Source organism: Cricetulus griseus, chromosome X (assembly GCF_003668045.3).
Source record: "Cricetulus griseus strain 17A/GY chromosome X, alternate assembly CriGri-PICRH-1.0, whole genome shotgun sequence".
In the NCBI taxonomy this organism is placed as follows: domain Eukaryota; kingdom Metazoa; phylum Chordata; class Mammalia; order Rodentia; family Cricetidae; genus Cricetulus; species Cricetulus griseus.
Genome location: NC_048604.1, coordinates 23962106 through 23983304, shown reverse-complemented (window position 1 = coordinate 23983304; position 21199 = coordinate 23962106).

The following is a 21199-nucleotide window of genomic DNA, read 5'->3' as shown; positions in this document are numbered from 1 at the left end:
ATCTACTCTTATAAATTATTCTTTAATCTCCACAAGCAAATACACACACACACACACACACACACACACACACACACACACACACACACACACACACACACACGCATATAATAAAATAATTTAGTAAAAATATTATCCAGGATTTGAATACATATTTACTCAAAATGATGACTGACTGGACATGGAAACAAGTTCCACATCATTATTCACCAAAGAGATACAAATGATGCATGTAGAACTATAAAAGCAATCTCACTTAGCCAGCCATACACATAAAATGAATATATACATTAAGAACATTTCTGAACTAAAACTATCAGCTCACTTCATCTGTGGAGGTCAACCAGGAAACTCTAGAATATACATTGATTTTTAAAAGACATTGAGTTTCTCCAGCATTTCAGTCCACAAGTAATAATATGCCAATAGGCACAGTGTTCTTTCTGTTGTCAACATTCATAGAGTGAACTGCTTGAGGTCAACTTGGGTTTTAATTTGCATTAGCACTTACATGCAAAGTAGCCCAAGTTGATGACTTTATGACTTTAAAAGGTACTCTAAAAAAGTAAAATGGCCCTTCTTGGAAAGACTAGTGAAAGACATCTAGCCACAGTTGTAAAATGTCTCATCAAAACAATGTTCCCTTTTATGAATTATATCTCAATAAAAAGAAAATATAGCCCCAAATAAGAAGCAGCTCTGAAAAAGAAAATGTAACTTAAAATATTTTGATAAAACAAGGTGAATACAGGTTCAAAAATAAGATCATTTTCCTAAGGCTTACCAAGGATTAGGCTCCAAAGAATTCTACCATTTCAACTTTACCATAGTTACTAGTTATCAATTTATAAATATGATGTTCACTTTTTGGGTTCCTTTATCAAGAGAGAAATCTACCTTCAGACTATGAAGGTGTTGATGGGGAGGGAGAGACTAGAAAACAATATTCAAACAATCCCATGCAAATACCATAGTCTTCAAATAGGAGAACTACAAACTGTGCTAGAAGTTCCAATCACTAAGATACTTTCTGATGAAACAATTTAACAACAAATACATGGCATTGAGGTTCATACCTAAAATAGGCCTGACAACCAAGTCCTTGTTTTCTGGAAGGTCTCAAAGTCCCACTGAATTTCAAAGATCAATTTAATGAGGTTTTAATTTCCTTTATATGTTTTTTTTTTACTTCCAATCTAAAGACTAGATTAAAACTTAGTTCAATTCCAAGAAGGCATTGTTTTCCTCTGTTACTATGCTGCTAATCTGTCTAATACTTATGTTTCCACAAACTCTAAGAATTCTTGTTAAGTTTCAGGGAGCTGAATTGGATCCAAACAAACAGGTCTAAGAGGCGCCAGGGAGTTCCGTACAGCCTGGACTGCAATGAAACAACCAGCTATCCCAGGACGTGGCAGCACCCCAACCTTCTTGGGTCCCCCAAAGATGGTCAATGCCCCCCACGTCAGCAGGAAGCAGTCTTGAGAATTCAACGCCCTTATTCCTTAACCTGCCATGTCTAGCACCCCAAATTTTTAAATAATAAGTATACGTGGGAATGAAAGGTTCAGGCTTTGACACTGATTGGCTTTACCTCCTTAAGAGACAGACCCCGCCCCCTGACACAGTCGGGGCACTCACAGGAAAACTTGCTAAGTCATCGCCACATCACCCGCCATGCATTAAGGCCTGCTGAGGACTCTGGGCTTTTATGGAACTTCAGTGAACAAGCACAGTCTTCCCTTTAAAAGCTCCAACTTTCCTGCTTCACTCTCTCTCTGTTTCCTCTCTTTACTCCGCTTCTCTACTCTCTCTCTGTGTCTTCTCTTCTCCCACCTACGCGCTCTCTGCCTCTCTATGGCAACCGGCCATGGCGGTCAGCCATTACCCCTGTTCCTCTTCTCTCTTAGTCTCCTTACTCTGCCGGGCCATATAATAAACTAGTTAGCATGTCTCATCTTGAATCTTTCTCTTTTCCTCTTCTTAAATAAAAACATAACACCCACAAATACCTCTTCCTCAAAAGCAGGTAGCTCCCAGCCTCCAACCTGTGCTTGTGATGCACCTTTAGCAACATCTTGAAAAGTTAATGTAGGTAAATGTGCTTATGAACATTAAAGCTAGTTGTTAGAAAGACTTCACTAGCTTTATAATTTAAGTTTTAAAACATACATACTTGCAGCTTGTTCTGCACTGACAATGATTGTCATTGGAGCCTAGAATTCATTATTAACAAATTCTCACTAAGGTACACACAAAAACGCTATTGCTATTATCACACAACTTGTGTCTTGAAAGAATCATCTGCTTTTTAAATGTTTGGCCTCCCAGTCAATCCCAAGTTCAACCAACTTTAACTAAAACTTCACCATGCTTTTCACTAATACGTTAATGCTTGTCATATCTTTCATGAACTGTCAAAATCTGAAGCCTGCTCAGAGATCACCAGGTAAAAGAAAACAAATGAAATAAATACACAGAGGTTATTTCAAAACAGAACATGACCATCAAAAATGTCACAATTCCCAAAGGGGATTATACTTTGTTTACTACTACCAGTTAGAAAAATCCCATATTGGACTCTGTCACACTCTGGCATAGGCCAAAGAACACAAAGAACAGGTTCTTGAGCATGTGGTTTCTCATATCAATGTCCCCAGGGGGACACCAGGATAACTACAATTCACTTGAGGCCTCTCCTCTACAGAGGCTATCTCACAAGGGCAGTGAGGACACCCACTAGTTTGTGGAGGTTTCTGACAAAGTAAGATTCTTCAAATCTGGGCTGTACTTAATTTCAATCAGTTCTGTTCAGGTCTTCACTGGAAGGAAGATAGGTGCAACTGTTTACCAGAATCAGCACTCTACTCTAGATTAGCCATGAGGCCATGTTGGCTTTCTCACAGTGATAGTCTACAGTTGGAAGGGTAATTATGCAACATTACAACCATGTTTTGCCGTATGTGATACTTTTCTGAGGCAAACCAAAGGCATGTTTCTCAAGGATCTGCTGCCTTCAGCGGCGTTTGATGGAGGATCATTTATACATGTGTGATAGTTAGTTGAAATGGAGCAGTTGCTGTGGAAAACAATTTAGAGTTTCATATACTAATCTATAATTATTTGTAAGACAGTAATTCCATGCTTAGGTGTACCTCAAAAAAAAATGGAAAGGTGACATTTAAGTGAAAACTTAATGAAAAACCTTCATAAAACATCTATTCACAAAATAAAAATGGATTAATGATCAAAACAACCTCCAATAAAAGAATGAATATATATTATATATATATATATATATATATATAATCAACATTTTAATTATACATTATATCAAAGTGGTGATACAAGCTGCAGCCTCCAGAACCCTTGAAATTCTTTGATAAGTGTGTGAAACTGTACATCAACCATAACTTACTACAATACATTCTTTGAAGTATATAAGATTGACCAGTTCATAGAAATGGAAACAATTAATGGTTGCTAGTATCTAGGGGTAGGGGAGGAACAGAAAATGTCTTTATAATGAAGTTCCTTTGGTGTGATGTGGACAAAACCCATCTATTTCACTGTTTTATTCTTCATACTCACTGATTTAACTCAGTTTATCTAGAACACTTATATTGCAGGATGTATGTTGACTTTCTCCACAAACACTACATCTGTAACACAAGCTAGCTTTACTAATTATTAATTATTCACTTCTGACATTTTATAGAAGAATACAAGGCAGGCTTTCAATTTAAGGGCTCAGTCCTGACTTGAGATGTTCCTCAGAAGTCCAGTTCATATGTTTAACTAGCTATAATTTAAAGTTCAATAATGTCCTCCTTAGTATTCATCACTTGTAATACTGCCTCACATGACTTAGGGAAACAGCAATGCTGACAGGCTTATTGTAAATGTAACACAGGATACAAAGGAATATTCAGAGTAAGGATTGCATAGAGCAGAGTGTGATTGGGTTAAAGGCAGAGCTTTAGTCTCTGAATTTTTTTCACCTGGTTATAATAATCAACTTTGAAATCCCATGAAACTCAAACCTCAGGGATTTTTATAAGAAGCTTCATCATGCAGGCATAAGTAATTAAGAACCTAGTCCCCAGCTCTTCCTTCTGCAGATGAAGCAGGAGTAAAAACATTCAAATCTCTGATTATGGCTTCAGCTTCCAACCAGGAACTCTTCATTAGAACAAAAGAGTCCCCTCAGGCAGGAAATTCCAAAGGGTTTAAAAGCTCTGTGTCAGAAACCAGGGTCAAAGATTAAAAAAAAAAAAAAGTAGAAAAACTGGTTTCTCCCAGAATCTGTCATTTAGGAAATCTTGTTTTAGGAGTGTTAATGCTAGTAGTTGATTTTAGTTTTTTTATGGTTATTGTCCTGTAGATAAATACATATATTGTATCACTACAGATATTTTTTATTAATTAAATTTATTCATGTATTTTACATCCTAAATGCAGTTTCCCTTCTTCTTCTCCTTCCTGCCTGTTTCTGTTCAGAAAGGGTCGGGCTTCCCAAGGGTATCAACAAAGCATGGCATATCAAGTTGAGGTAGGCCTAAGCTCATTGCCCTCATATTAAAGCTTGGTAAGGCAACCCAGTATAAAGAATACTTTCTCAAAATCCAGCCAACACATTAGGGACAGGCCTGCTCCCACTGTAAGGAGTCCCATAAGTAGACAAAGCTACACACTGTTACACATGTGTAGAGGGCCTAGGTCAATCCCATGTAGGCTCCTTAGCTGTCAGTCCAATGTCTGTGAACTTTTATAAGCCCAGGTTAATTGTCTCTTGTGAGGGCCTTGACCCTTCTGGCTTGCACTATCCTTCCTCCCTCTCACCAACAAGACTCTATAGCCCAGTCCAGTGCTTGATTTTGGATCTCTACATCTGCTTCCGTCAGATACTGAAGGGAGGCTCTCTAAAGACAATTAAGGTAGTCACCAATCTAATTTCAGGATGTGGCCAGTTCAGATTACCTATCCACTACTGCTGGGATTCAACTGAGGTCATCCTTGTAGACTCACTGGTATTTCCCTTGTACAAGATTTCTAACTGAACTCAAAATGCACCCCATCAAGAACATCACTGTCATTACTTTCCCCCTGTATCCCACCCCAACCTACCCCATCCCTACCAACTCCTGATTTACCCAGGAGATACCATCTATTTCACCTTCCCCAGGAAATCAATGAGTGCCCCTTTGGACCCTTCTTGTTACTTAGCTTCTCTGGGGTTGTGGATTGTAGCATGGGTATACTTTCCTTTACAACTTATACCCACTAGGCTCACAGCCAAAATTATAAGAGACAAAATATCTTAGAAATGCTTACTAATGATGATAGCAAAACAATGTGATTAGCTGAAATATCACTACATTTTACACTCAAAATTTCTAAAGCATTGTTATGTATACTTTAATGAGCAATATTAAAGGTAGAGAATGAAATCAAACATAATAACAATGGAAATAATGTTCTAAGTTATAGCGTATTATGCATTAATCTTTAAAGCAGTGTGCTTTAGAGTAAAAGAAGTCCCAAGCACTGATTTCTTGTTGATTTTATTTATATGAAACAAATATATAAAACTCCATAGATACGTAATACTGATTACTGATAACTAGGAGCCTAGTTGAAATGGGAAACTGGGGCAATGTAACAATGTAAAGTTTATTTTGGGTGTAATGGAACTTAATTTTAGGGAAAGAAATTGTAATAAGCATTGACCATTACATTAATTAGTAGATGGAACAAGGGGAGTAGCTACATACTTTAAGGGGCTGAAACTTTAGAGGAGAGGCTAGTATCTCACTTAATTGATTACTAATATATATTAAAATATATGGAGAATGGTGTTGACTATGTTGTGCATTGCTGTGCATACTATAGAAGTTAAAATCTACTTGTTTGGAGTCAGAAGCACATCAGTTAGAAACTGGCTTTTAACACTTTAAAACTGCATCCTTACCTTGAACAATTTATTTTCCTTCCCTGTTCTGCTTTTCCCTATGTAAAACAGAGATGTATGCCATTACTATTTAGTTTGTTGGCAAATTAATGAGGTAAACCTTTTAAAGTTGTTAAAAGTGGAGCCTACTGTATACTTACAATTATGTAAAGAGTATCAGTTGTTCTTAATTTTTTCTTAATCTCTGAATATGCATATTTTAATGACTGGAAGGAAATGTATATTGCTGGTTAAACTGATTATTTGTAGAAGCCAGGATTATAGATGAGTGAAATTAGTTCTAATTTTTATTTTATAAATGGTCTATAATGTTCATTTAGATTTCATTGTTTGGCTATAATTAACATCATTCATTATTAAAACTTTGAATTTTTCATTATTCTTTAAATCCCAGAATAATTGTTTGGAGAGATTTGCTCGATTTTGGTAACAAGAAAAGTACTTTCAAAATTTAATCCTCATCCAGCAAGTGAAAGGAAACCTAAGCGTGCCGCCTGGTCAGCTAACTATCAAAGCTGAGGCTACTGAATCAGACTGCTTTCCAGACTGTTGACATTAATTATGTGGTGGAAAATATTATTGAGTGTCAGATCTGAAGACTTAGGGGCAAGTGTTACTGTGGATTGGTTGAGTGACCTTTTAATTGTAGCTTAAGTAGCCAACAGTCTTGTTTATGGAAGGTTTCAGGGACTGCAATCTTTCACCTATATCCTTATAGCAGCTGTGCATTACAACATTGCACTATTGTTCCATTTCTGTCTTTCCCTGGAAGACACTGTAAATCTCATGTTGAAAAGATATTGATCCACAGAATTCCAGTTTAATGAAGAAAGAAGCCTCCTTAGTATTTGACAGTACTTATATTCTGGTTTTATGACATGAAGTCATATAATATTTGTAGAAGAAAAGTATAAACATATTTAATTTTATAGTTCATAATAGAATACCACCATTGTGAAAGAATGGAATTATTTTTGAAATAGCAGTTTCCAGGATTCTGTTTTTCATCATGTATATGCCATACATATTTTATTTTCTCTAATTTATATGTCGTTCTATTGCTTCGATAATAACTGAAGTTTTTAAATAGGTTCTATAAACTAATTAGCTTTTATAAACATTATTGAGTTGGAAAACATTCCATCTATAAATAGAAAGGCTCTCTGTTAAGCTCAGGAAAAGAGGAAGAAAATGCTAAAGAAATCAAATCAAGAAACTAGTCACAGATTAGTTATTTCCAAGTGGTTTTTATAAGGTTAAAATAAAGGGGGCATCTTTATTATAGCACAAGTTTAAGTGTCCCCTTTGATTGGTTGTTGTAAAAGTTCTACTTTTAATTTTGGTGAATTTTGGAACATATAATAGATTTAATGTTCAGTTTTATTACATTCAGTTTTATTATGCATCTAACATTAAGTACTATATTCTAGTGTAGTCTATTCTGTTTAGGCCTGTACCAGGCTTTTTCTTTGGGGCCATCAACCAGCTCCCAAATCATGACAAAGAGACTTCTTATTAGTTTTGAATGCTTGACCTAGCTTAGGCTTGCTGCTGGCTCATTCTTTTAAACTTATCCTGTTTCTCTTCTACATTTTGCCTCCAGGCTTTTTCCTTTTCTTTCCTTCTGCATATTTTATTTTCACTGCTTCTCTTCTCTGGCTTCTGGCCACAGGTGGCTCCCTCCTTTACTTCTCTTCCTTTTCTCATTCCTCAAGAATATACTTTTCCTCTTATTTATTCTCTCTGCCTACCAGCTCCATATATTCATTGCCTGCCTTGCTATTGGCCATTCAGGTTTTTATTGGATCAGTCAGATGACTTAGGCAGGCAAAGTGAAACAAATGCAACACATCTTTACATAACTAAACACATATCCTTATAGATGGAGTTTCCAGTAAGATAAGGCCATGTAGAAATACATGCATTAATAATTATGGGTTAATAATTAAGAGAGAGCTAGCCAGTAGGAAGCCTGAGCCATTGGCAAAGCAGTTTATATTTAAGACTTGTGTTTCTTTGGGGCTAAACAGCTGTGGGAACGGGAGTAACAGAACCTTCGTCTACACATCCTTACATCATTAAATAAATGAAGCATAAACAAATGTAACACCCATTTACACAGTTATTTTAGGAATTTGAGAGCAAGGACCATACCAACTAATTATCTAGTGCCTACTTATCAACTCTGAAAACACACATACAAGTAGCATTATATGAACTGAGCAGGTTGTGCATATGAATTTATTAATATATGTATATATATATATATATGTGTGTGTATATATGCATATACAACAATCAAAAAGAAGCTATGGATTTGAAAGACAATAAGGAGCAATATATGGGAAGATATGGAGGGAGGAAATAAGAAGAAATTGTGTAATTTTTATAATATCAATATAAAAAATCTTATTTTTAAAATTTAATTTGGCTAGGTAGGATAGTACATCCTTTTAATGTCAGTACTTGGGAGGCAGAGGCCGGTGGATCACTTGTATCTGAAGACAGTATGATGTGCATAAGAAGCTACATAGTAAACCTGTCTCAAAATAAAACAAACAAAGCGTTTCAGATTATAAAGATGACTCTGTGATGGGAAAATAGCATGTGAAAATTCAGTTACTTAGACTTACTGGATTCAATTTACTCATCTGTATGAGAAGAATATTATTTTGTAACTGGGTAATTCATTTCCTTTAAAGAGTAAGTAGTAAAATTAGAATGAAGTATTTTCTGTAACAGTTATCAACATAAAGCAACCAATAAATACTAGTTATTTTAGTGATAAGTGTAACTATCATCAATTAACTCTTAAATCATTACCTCTTTCTTTGTATTCAAAATTATTAGGGTAGATAATTTGATTAATTAGGCTAATGATAGGGCCTTGGGGATAACATGTTGTTATGCAAATGTCTTTGTGGCAGACCTATAAGTGAGTATAGCAATCCTCAAAAGGATAGAAGTATTTGGATGAGACTGAATAGGAATATAGAGGGCTAAATTGAAGGCCATACTAATAAGTAAATAGTTTTTCACAGGCAATGAGGAATAAATGAAGAATAAATATCAGTGGAACGACACCACCAAGCTGCATGTAGAAATGTGGAAATGTTAGTGAAAGAATGAAAAGTTGTTTAAGAGGTCTTTAGTACATAATTTTTAGGTGATGATTGTGTTAATACCAGAAATTGCATAATAGAAACAGAAAATTATACTTACAAGTGGTGTATAAATAAGCATACCCCCACTAAAACCTAGCACATAAAACGGAATTAAGAAATTATTTTTAATGTTTTCCATTTTTATTCATTCCACACCTTTGTACCATGAATAAACCTTTTAAAGCAGTATATTGTGTTATATGGTTTATGTAAAATAATTTGTAATTACTCTAAACTCATTTTCACTTTTTATACATTATATTTTGTTTTGCATTCATTATCTATTATAGGACAATAAATTCTCAAAGAAAATATTTTTAGGTAAAAATGTACTTTTCATGAAATACATTTGTTCATATTCTTTCTCCTTCTGTACTTCCTCCCAGATGAACCCCATTTCCTTTTCCATACAACTTCATGTTATTTCTATGAAACCAACTATGCACCCCCAAAAATCCAAATATCAAAGCAACAACAACAAAACAAGAAATACCGTGCCAAAATCAAATACATACACACTTCACACTTGCACCCACACACACCAACCACAGGGTCAGTTTTGTGTTGGCCAACTGCTACCTTGCATGGGGCCTGCTTCATAGTATGTTTGATACATCAAGTGTCACTCCATTTGAGAAAAATGATTTTTCCTTCAGGTATCAATCATAGACTATTGCTTGATTAGTGATGGGACTTTGTGTCTATCCACCCTTCTGCATGCTACTAAAAGTCATGTTTTGTTTGGTTTGAATTTATGTAGGCCTTGGGCATGCTGTTACAGTCTCTGTGAGGCATTCCATTTAGTGCTGACTGCTATACCGTCTCTCACTCACTTTACATTGTTTAGTTGTGGGTCTTCATATTAATTCCTGACAATTGCCAAAATGTTTCTGTGATAAGCATTGGTGAGGCACTTATCTATCGATATAACAATATGCTGTTATGTATGCTTTTATTGCTAAGTTTCTTTAGAAGTTTCATAGTAGTAGATTTCTCCCTAGAGCAAATGATTTTGTGGCAGGCTCTTGGTCACTTTAGAAGTATCAGGTATTGGTTCCCTCTCTTGGAATTGACCAGAAATTGAATCAAAAAAGTGGTTGGTTATTCCCAAAGCATTTATGTCACTATTGTCCCAGTATATCTTTTAGACAGATCACTGTTGTAGTTGGGTGATGCTCATGATCACTTTCTCCCTCCTGTAACATGTGAAGTACTGGCCAGCATCATGAATGCTAGTCACTAGTGGTGAAATTTCAAGGTGGATACCAGATCCATTTCTCCATGTTTCTTTTTTTTTGCCATTTGTTAAAATTTCATTTTACATTCCAACCATAGTTCTCCTTCTACCCCTCCTTCCAACCTCATTTGGCTTCCCCTAGGCTACCTTTAGTCCACTCCTCCTCCATTTAAGGGCTCCCATGAGGAGTCAACATAGTCTGGCACAATAGGTTGGGGTAGGGCCAGGCTCGTCTCCCATGCATTAAGGGTGAGCATGGCATCCCACCATAGGGAATGGGCTCCAACAAGATAGCTCATGAACCAGGTTTGTAATTTGGTCCTATTGCCAGCGACCCCTCAGCTAGTCCAAGCTTCACAACTGCCTCCCACATAAAAAGGGCCCACCCAGTCCATTCCCTGGAGTGTCCACATTTGTAGGTCAAGAGTTCATGTGTGTTCCACAAGCTTGGTTCAGCTGTCTCGGTAGATTTCTCCATCATGATCTTGACCTCCCTTGCTCATATATTCCCTCCTCCCTCTCTTTGCCTGGATTCCCAGATCTTGTCCTAGTGCTTGGTTGTGGATCTCTGCATCTGGTTCCAATTACTGGATGAAGGCATTATGATGATAGTCAGGGTATTCACTAATCTGATTGCAGAGGTAGTTTGGACATCCTCTCCATTATCGTTAGGAGTCTTAGCTGATGTCCATATTGTGGAATCTTTGGAGTTACTCTAGCACCAAGTTTCTCCCTAAGCTCATAGTGGCTCTTTCTATTAAGGTATCTCATTCATTGCTCTTTTCCTGCATCCCTCCCTACCTCAGCCATCTCATTTCCTCTTAGTCTCATTCCTCTCCCCTCCCCTCCCTCTTAACTCTCCCTACCCTCAGTTTACTCTGTAGATCTCATCTAATTTCCTTTCTCAGGACAATCCATGTGTCCCTCTTAGAGTCCTCCTTGTTACCTATGTTTGTGGAGCTGTGGATTGTCCACTGGTTATCCTTTGCTTTACAGCTAATATCTACTTATGAGTGAATACATACCATGTTTGTCTTTCTGAGTCTGTTTCCATATTTCTTGATAACTAATATACATTCTGTACTACTAAGAGTTTTAATATTTATAGATTGATTTCACTACATTATTTTACAGAATTTTCATTCCATACATATTGTTTGGGGTGGCATAGGAAAAAGGAAGTAGAAGATGAAAAGAAATGCCTTATTTGTACACCACAGCCAGAGTTAAGGATAAGTTTATAATATAATAATGCAAGGTAACTTTACTTCAGGAACCAAAACACATTTTATTTAGAAGTACAAATTCTGCTTGTTAATAAATGAATTCAATTTCAAAATGTAGTTAAATATGCAGAATTTTATTTATTTCCATAAGTTACTGTCCTGCAACTGATAATTTGATAAATGGCTGCTCAATACAACTCCAAGCCTTACTTTTGAAGTTATCACACACAGAGGTGAATGTAAACTATATATATATATATATATATATATATATATATATATATATATAAGTGTGTGTGTGTGTGTGTGTGTGTGTGTGTGTGTGTGTGTGTGTGTGTGTTGCAATGTGGAAGAAATATCTGAAGATCCAATGTCATAGACTTATTTTTATGAGTCACTTGAGTGGTGGTAGCACAAAATATAAAAGGCTAATAGAATATTTCCCTGAAGCTGTGATTATTTTGCACTTAGAAAACATAATAAAAATTTGTTCTAATATTCTTACTTAGGGACCCATAATTTCAGCACACCAATATCTATTTTCTTGACTTTATAGGAATATATAATCAACATTGTGACGTTATTGTCTCCTTTATCAGATTTCTAAAATGAGATGACTCAGATACTATGGGCATAACAACCTCTATAACATTAAGGGCCATTATCTCTGCTGTTCCTTTTTATGCAATAAGAATATGTTGGCAGCTGCATAATATTTAACCTACAATTATTAAAATATTATTGAATAACACATACATCTTAATAGAAAATGATTTTAAGCTTCCAACAGTGGATGTTTGTATGGTTTGTATTTTTTGACGAATCCAAGCTAAGAAAATCTCCAAATATTGCATAAACTTCACATAATGGGAAAATGTTGCTTTAATATGTTTCTGTACTTAATGGTATTTCAGTTAGCAGAAAATATTGCATGATGTATTAAACTATTCCATTATTTCTGATGTCAATATTTAAAATATGGAAAATATACTTCAGACCCTTAAGCAAACTGGGGTTTGTGGCAAATATTTTGCACATGTATCCCTAATTCACTTTTAATTAATACTGCCTGTTCCATAAGCCTCCAGTTCTAGATTCACTCCTTCTTCAATATACCATTATCTGTGGTAGCTGAATTACAATATTACTTGCAATATCTAAAGTTTTCTTACTATGCTGATATGAGGAAGGCAAACAATTTTCTGATACATGCTTAATTTAATATTTCTATTACTTTATTTTTATTAAACATGACATATTAAATATCATACATGTGCCAGAATCATATTAGGAATTTTAAGAAATATGGTGGTTCAGTAGAAGAACAGCAAACATCTTAAATTTTGGCATTCACTTTTCTGGCTTTCTTACCACTGTTTTTCAGTGTCTATATCCCTTCCATATCTTGATATTATTTCAAGTTTTGTTTTTCTTTCCCTTATAAAATACAGTTTATTATATCTACTTTGATGACTTCTAATCTTCCTTACATGTGGATACATAAACTAAAAATCTTTTTAACTAACCCAGGTTGCAGAATCAAATGGAATATTTTGGTCCTCTGGTGTCTAACTTCTGTATTTAAAAGGCTTTTGAAATACATTATGAGTATTTTCTTAAACGGTGGGCTAGTGATACTCACCATTGAATAAGTGATTGTTTTTCACTCAAATATAGCAACAAAGCAGATGCTTTGTATTTTAAGTGGCAGTTTCCCCGTATGGCTACATACAAGGGAAAACTTTATGACTTAGAAACCTACAGATGTATGTGTACATGAAACTCCCGTTTTCATGAAAGTTATATGTTAGTCTATTTATTCAGCTTGCAAAATCCTATAGAATTTCATCCTCTACTCAATTTCTGCAATTTTGATGAATATCCATATTTCCATTTCTATTTTTCATTAACATATGTTCTCTTACTTCTATCCCAATCAACAACCTACCATGTACATTATTAAAAACAGTTTCTTTCCAAATTATACCCTGTGGAACTACTTGCCTAAATAGCAATCTTAAATATCATGCTATAAAGAAAAACTATATCAGCAACCTCCACTGATATTAAACATATATTTCAAAATATTATATAGCAAGTAAATGTATATGTATGAAAATATCCAAGAAAGATAAAATTTTATTGAATTGTAACTATACCTCATTTTACTGAACAATTATATTCCCAAGCCATTATTCATAATATTATGTTCTACAAAATTAGACATATATGAAATCTCTAGAAGAAAACATTACTGAAATTTAATTCTGCAACAAATTCTTTCATATATTATTACTTAAATAATATATTTGTTATGCTTAATTAATATCCTACACTTTTTTAAATTATAGGATGATTATGAATAAGCTTTTTGTGAAAAACAAATTAGTTTTAACATCATTTCTTTACCTGTGATATGAGTTAATGCCACTTAAATTGATTCACACCCATTATAGAAAGAGTACAAAAGAATGAATGCTTTCTGGGAAAACTTTCCCCCAGTTGCTTAAATGCTTTAAGTTATTGTAGAAATGGAACTGAACCTCCAAAGAAATTTGATTGACATTAAAATCCAATGCATTAACTAAATTATGCATTGGTATTAAATAGTCTGATCAACAATTTCATAAGTGTATTCATTAAAGCTATAAAATAAAATATTATTTCATCCTTTTGATTCTGTAGGATCCGCGGATAAGAGAAGGGTTTAATCATTATCATAATACCTATAATTTGTACAGTATTAAGTAAAGTGAATATTCTATATATCTATTAAATTATATTCCATATAGTCCTAAGGATAAAGTTATTATAATAATTAAATTAATATATTTGTAAATATGAACTCAGAATCAGGCAAACAAATGATCAATTAGTACTTGGTGACTGTCACTCTGTTTGTAGAAAGATAGAGACATCATAAATTAAAAGTTAAGTACTAGAGACAATGAAGTTTTATGTTGACAATTAGTAATATTCATAGTGATTGAGTAGTAAAATATTTGTGTGTTACTTAAATATATGACATGATTTATATTGAAATTTAGATACATTAGCAGGTGATAAAAATAATCACAAAAATTCAGCAAAGCAGATTCCCTACATTGGTAACACATAGAAATAATGAAATGAATACAGTAAGTAGTATTTCTTCAAAGTACATGGGAAAATTTCCTGTGTCTTGGAAAATTCGTTTCAAGCAATTGGGATTCTCTAACATTTCTGACCATGGAGAATTGCAATGCTGAAGTAGTTCTTTCTTGTTGGAAGTAATTTGTCATTTGATAGTTCTTTAACCAAATATCCAAGGTTTCATATCTCTTGAAGGCAGTATTCTCAAAGAAAAGGTAAGTTACACTCATTCTACAAAATGGCTTTTTGTAATATTTTTGTAAATGATCTTTTATGTTCAATGACTGAAAGAAACACATAAAAGGAAAACAAAAACAAGCAGACAAAAACATTAGTTCCACTATGAAACCCACTCTACTTACTCAATAATATGTTTTAAAATTATGATTCTGAGGTCTACCACAATGACTCATCTATTAAGATCTCTTTTTTTTTCTGGCAGAAACCATACAGAGTTCAATTCTCAGCACACACATAGTGACTCACAACCAACCATAATTCCAGTTTTGAGAGATCTAATGCCTTCTTCTTGCTTCTCTGGGCCCTACATTTGTGTGGCATACACACATAATTTAAATAAATAAATAATAAAATAATTATTATAATTAAAAGTGGAAAATTTTATTGCTTTTTTTCAAATTACAGTCTAGCTGAAAACCAAGAAAAGAAAAAAACATTTCATTAATATTGATTCTTTTCTATTCTGTTATAGAAAACTTAAAAACTACTAAGATTTAAGGGTAGAATATGAAGCAAAGAAATCAACATATCTAAATATAGTATAAACTCCTTTGAGAAAATTCTATAATATTCAATAAAAATATTTGTCAAGTTTCTTGCTCCCAAAAGTGAAATTTTATTTATTTGTCCTATGGCTTTAACAACATAATCTCTGGATAATTTGTCTTAATTTATTTGAGACAGAAACTCATTATGTAGGCAATGCAGGCTTTACATTTATTGTGCACTGCAGATTCTCTTCAAATTTACAATCTTCCTTCCTCACTCTCTTGAGTGCTCAGGTCAAAGTCTTACTCTTTTGTGCCTGGCAGGGATTTGATTTCTTAATGACATAGTGTTTACTTTTTAAGAAATCAAATGATTAAGTTAAATATGTAGATCATCCAATTAGGCTAGATGACGGTTTCTCTTAAAATATAAAATTTGTTTAGCAATCCAAAGTCCAGTATTTTCTTGCTTATAAGTAATTAAATGCTGATGGCATTTTAAAAGATAAATGTTTCAGGCATTATAAATTATTTCTTGCGACGCTTTAATTAGTATACTCCTAGAGATGCTCAATTATAATAGCTGCTAATATTTCTGAGAGTTAAATTAAGATTCTGCACTGTTAGTGAGCAAACTCATTAAAGACATGAAAGGATGACAAGATGAAAAAGGATTTACATTTGTAGAATCTCCTGTAAAATTATTAGAAGTGACAGGTTTCATTTTTTGATCCTGGAATCAAGGTTGCCTGTCTAAACCACGTTGACACCACAGTTAGATTTTGCATAACTGAGAACTAATAGGAAATTAATAGAGTGTAATACAGGTCTATTGAATTTGGTATAATGGTGCTACTTTGATGTGCAAGAACAGAAGGCATAATTTCAATCTTTGTTTAGTGTCTTGGACAGCCAAACTCACTAGCATCTAAGTATGGTGAGGATTAAAAATGTGATGGATAGTACCACAGCGCCTTCTTGACAGTTTTTCTGTTCAAATACAAATTTCTGTCACAGCCCCAGAATGTTTGAAGGAGAATTCAGAGATGAAATATCATAGCTGCAACAAGCCTACTGTGAAGCTATTATGTTTTGAAAGGAAAAATAATTACAAACTGTACATCTCTTAGGCACATATGTGTATTAATAATGCATAGTAATAAATTCACTATGGTTTCCTAATGAAATGTTATAAAACATTAAATTTAAGTAACTGTAGGATTGTGAATCTGTCAAGAAAATGTTATTGCATGTCTAGTTACAAATTTTGAACTTATTTTAAATAAATAAATATTTTGGAGAATTCTAAAAAAACATGATTTATTCTGTCTTTCATAATTTCTCTTCAGTAAAATTTAAAATGAAATTTGATATATTTCTAAGATATTTATAATATAATGTTCAGTATATTCACCATCATGATAATTCTAGACTGATCTTTTGAAAACATTTTGAAGTATACAAAAGATTATCACTAATTCTTTTCATGGTTTTATTAGCAAATAGTTTTCTAAAACAGAAGTTCAAGAGAAAGCCTCTTAAATATGCATTAACATTTTAAACTCAAATTGATTATTAATTTAATAATGGTTACATTCTGTATGTCTTCTCTTATTACACATTCCAGCAAATTTCCTTTTAATGATAAATCAAGAGATTAGCACCAGGATATTTCAGAATTATAGAATATTAATCTTTTTCTTTTTTAGTATATTTTCATTATTTAAAAGGACATCACAAAATATCCACAGAATCAACTAACCTGGGCTCATAGGAGCTCATAGAAACAGAACTGACAACCAGGGAACCTGCATGGAACTGACCTAGGCCCTCTACATGTATGTGACAGTTCTGTATCTTGGTCATCTTGTGGGAGTCCTAACAGTGAGAGCAAGGGCTATCTCTGACTCTTTTTCTGGCTCATGACCACAGCTAAGAATCCTAGCAATAATGGAGAGGATGTCTGATCAGGTCTTCCCCTTTAATCAGAGTCATGACTTCGTAATTGTCATCATAGAACATACACCCAGTAATTCTTGGAAGCAGGTGCAGTGACCCACAGCCAAGCACTGAGCTCCTGGAGTTTAGTTGAAGAGAGGGAGGTGTGATCATATGGAAAAATGGGGAGGGGTCAAAAACAAGATAGGGAAAACTACAGAGACACCTGGCCTGAGCTAGTGGGAGTTCATGCACTATGGACTGACAGTTGGGGAAGCTGCATGGGACCAAACTAGACTCTCTGAATGTGTGACAGTTATGTTACTTGAGCTATTTCGGGGACATGGGGTGGCAGTGACATTAGGACCTAACCCAGAGGCATACCCTGACTTCTTGAAGCCCATTCTCTATAGTAGGCTACCTTGCTCAGACTTGATACGGGGGGAGGGGCTTGGTCCTGCCTCAACTTTGTATGCCAAATTTTGTGGACTCCCCAAGGAAGGCCTTAGCCCCTGTGAGGAGTGGATGGAGGTGGGAAAGGGGGCAGTTGGAGGATAGGAGAAGGGATGGGAGGGGGAATCGGGATTGGTATGTAAAAGGAAAAATAATATTTTAATAAAAAAAGAAGACCAAAAAGTAATTAGAGGAGACCCTCACATGATATCTTTCACAAAATCTCATAAAATGCATTCAGAAGTACACACGTATGTATGTATATACATGTATCCCCGCATGGTGAAATTTTCAGCTATCATGATTTACTTTTAAAGTAATTAATTACTGGAAATTGAGATGAGAATAAATTATGGGTTAACTGCATACAAAACCTATGCTCTTGAGGTTCATTCTTTGTAATGTTTCTAGACACATAAAGCTATAGAATTATAGCTTTATATTCACAGAGTGACCTAAAAAGATTCAGGTCCACAATAAAAGCCTCTTTTCTTCAGATATGCAGCTACAAGTATAAATTAAATTGTGCATGAAAAATAAATGAGAAAGAGAAGTTTAATCAGGTGTGTTCACTGAATTCCAAAACACATCAAAACCAGGCCACTTCAGATAATCTTTTAAAGAAAACTTGTATTTGTCACTACTTTGTTATTTTTAGTTTCTAACACTTGTTTACTACTGAAGCATTCATTTAATCTTACTTCATCATTAACATCAAATTTTAAAGGAATTTGTATTCAGAATATCCTAATTGTCAATATGTAGGTATCATGAATCAAGCTTTATAGACTAGCTACTACTTTTTCATTTAAGAGGAAATATTAGTAAATATTACTGCTTGCAAATGTTCCAAAGTATTTGGGGCTAACTTGGAGTATTAGTTAATACATGGAAACTGATTTGAATGAATACAATTACAATTGGCAAATTTTCTTTTGAGACCTACCATGTATCAAAATACTCATTGTTTGAATATGATGATTATCATTTTATCATCTGATTTATAATAGAATGAATTTTTACTTTATTTTTTTGGTATTTCTGATTTGCCCTTGTGTATCACACACTGTTTCAGGAACTGGGGCTAAAGAGATTAAGTTATTTCCATACCCCAATGAGAAAATAGTATAGTTACAATAATAATATTATAACATTATATTATTATTATATAGCAATATTATTATATTATATTATTATTATATAACACAGTTCACAATTGATCTTATTCCTCCAATTACCTAAATCATGAGATAAGAAATTTCTGTGGCTTGCTCCATTTATATTTGAAAACAGTAACTCAATAGTAGTCAAGAGCAAAGGAAAATATACTTATTGTATAGTTACCACCCCTTCTTTAGTGTAAGTCTATGAATGTCACTGTTGGAGTAGTGCTTAGCAGTGAAAAACAATGACATCTTGAAATTCCCGGGAAAATTGATGGAACTAGAAGAAAATACCCTGACTGAGGTAACCCAGACACAGAAAAGCAAGCAAGGCATGTACTCACTCATATATGGATTTTAGAAATAGAGCAAAGGATTACCAGCCTACAATCCACACCTCCAGGGAAGCTAGGAAACAAGGAGGATCCTAAGAAAGACATACATGGACCCCCAAGAAGGGGAAATGGACAAGATCTTATGAGAAATTACAACCATGAGAGGGGAGGAGTTGGGAGAGAGAGGAGGGGAAATGGGGAGAGGAAGGACGTAGGAGAAAGAAGGGAGAAGGGGAGGGGGAGGAGAACATGAGGGATCAGGAAGGTTGAGTTAGCAGAAAGACAGAGCAGGAGAAAAGTGAACAAGATTCCTTGATAGAGGGAGCCATTATGGGCTAATGAGAAACCTGGCACTAGGAAAATTCCAAGGAATTCACAAGGATGACCACAACTAAGAATCTAGGTAGTGGAGAGGCTACCTTAAATGCCCTTCCCCTATAATGAGATTGATGACTACCTCAAATGTCATCAGAGAGACTTCATCCAATAGCTGATGGAAGCTGAAGCAGAAATTTACAGCTAAGCACTGAGTGATGAACAAAGGAGACAAGACCATGCTGGGAAACCCACAGAAGCAGCTGACCTGAGCAAGTGGAAGATCATGAATTTCAGGCTGACATCTGGGGAGCCTGCTTAAGATCAAACCAGGCCGCTTAAATGTGGGTGTCAGTTGGGGAGCTTGGGCATTCCCTGGGGCCACTGGCAGTGGACCCAGTATTTATCCCTAATCCATGAATGGACTTTTTGGAGTCCATTCCCTATAGAGGGATACTCTCTCAGCCTAGATACATGGGGGAAGGCCTTGGTCCTGCCCTAAATGATGTAACAGAAGTTGATGATCCCCTATGGGAGGTCTCACTCTCCCTGAGGAGTGGGATGGGGGATTGTGGGAGAAATGGGAGAATGGGAGGGAGAGAGAATTGGGATTTGTATGTAAAATAAAATTATTTTTAATTTAAATAAAAATTAACTTAAAATAGGAACAGTACAAGTGCAAATATAAGCCACACCAAATGCCAGTATCAGGAGGAGAGAAGCACACAAAGTCTTATGGCTAGCTGAGGAATTATTGGCAATCCTTTGCTGCTACTAGAGGGTGATTCATTTTTCTTAAAAATGTGGTCCCTGGTAGGTCACCACTTTCCCATGGAAGGCCACACATCCAAGGGTCTTTAGACAGCACAAACTAGATTTGATATTAAACACAAAGACACAAAACTGGTTAGATAGGGAATGGGGGTAGATTTCAGAGTAGCAGGGGAAATAAACCTGTCAAAGTACTAATAAAAATATCTCTAAATTAACTCTCAGAAAGAATAAATGCAACTGTAACAGACAAAGTAATAGAACTATTATATAAGAACTTTAGAATTTCTCAGTTACTTGAGAAAGACTACTGATTTTTAAAGAATATGGAATCCATTAAAATGATTAATGATTTCAATTACCTAATTGCTTGACAAAACACATAATAAATAAAACTACATAGGAAACTATTCTTTGTAGAATAAGTGCAGAAATTACAATTAAATTTGAATTTCAAATAAATATTAGCAAACCATAATTGTGTCTCAAATAGTTCCTAATATTCACAAATGTAAATATAATTTAATAAAACTTGTATTAATAAGGAGAATCTCACCAAATAAAAATAAGTGCATAAGGAATACCAGCTTCAACAAGTACAAAAATCAGATTGCAATTATAAATTTCAAATGAACCCCAACATTATTAGTCTATGAGGAAATTAAAATTAAAGTAATAGTATACAACTCTGGCTTATACCCTCTCAATGACCATAATAGATAACAGTATCAAGCACTAATAAAAGAAAAATAAATAAATTTTATGC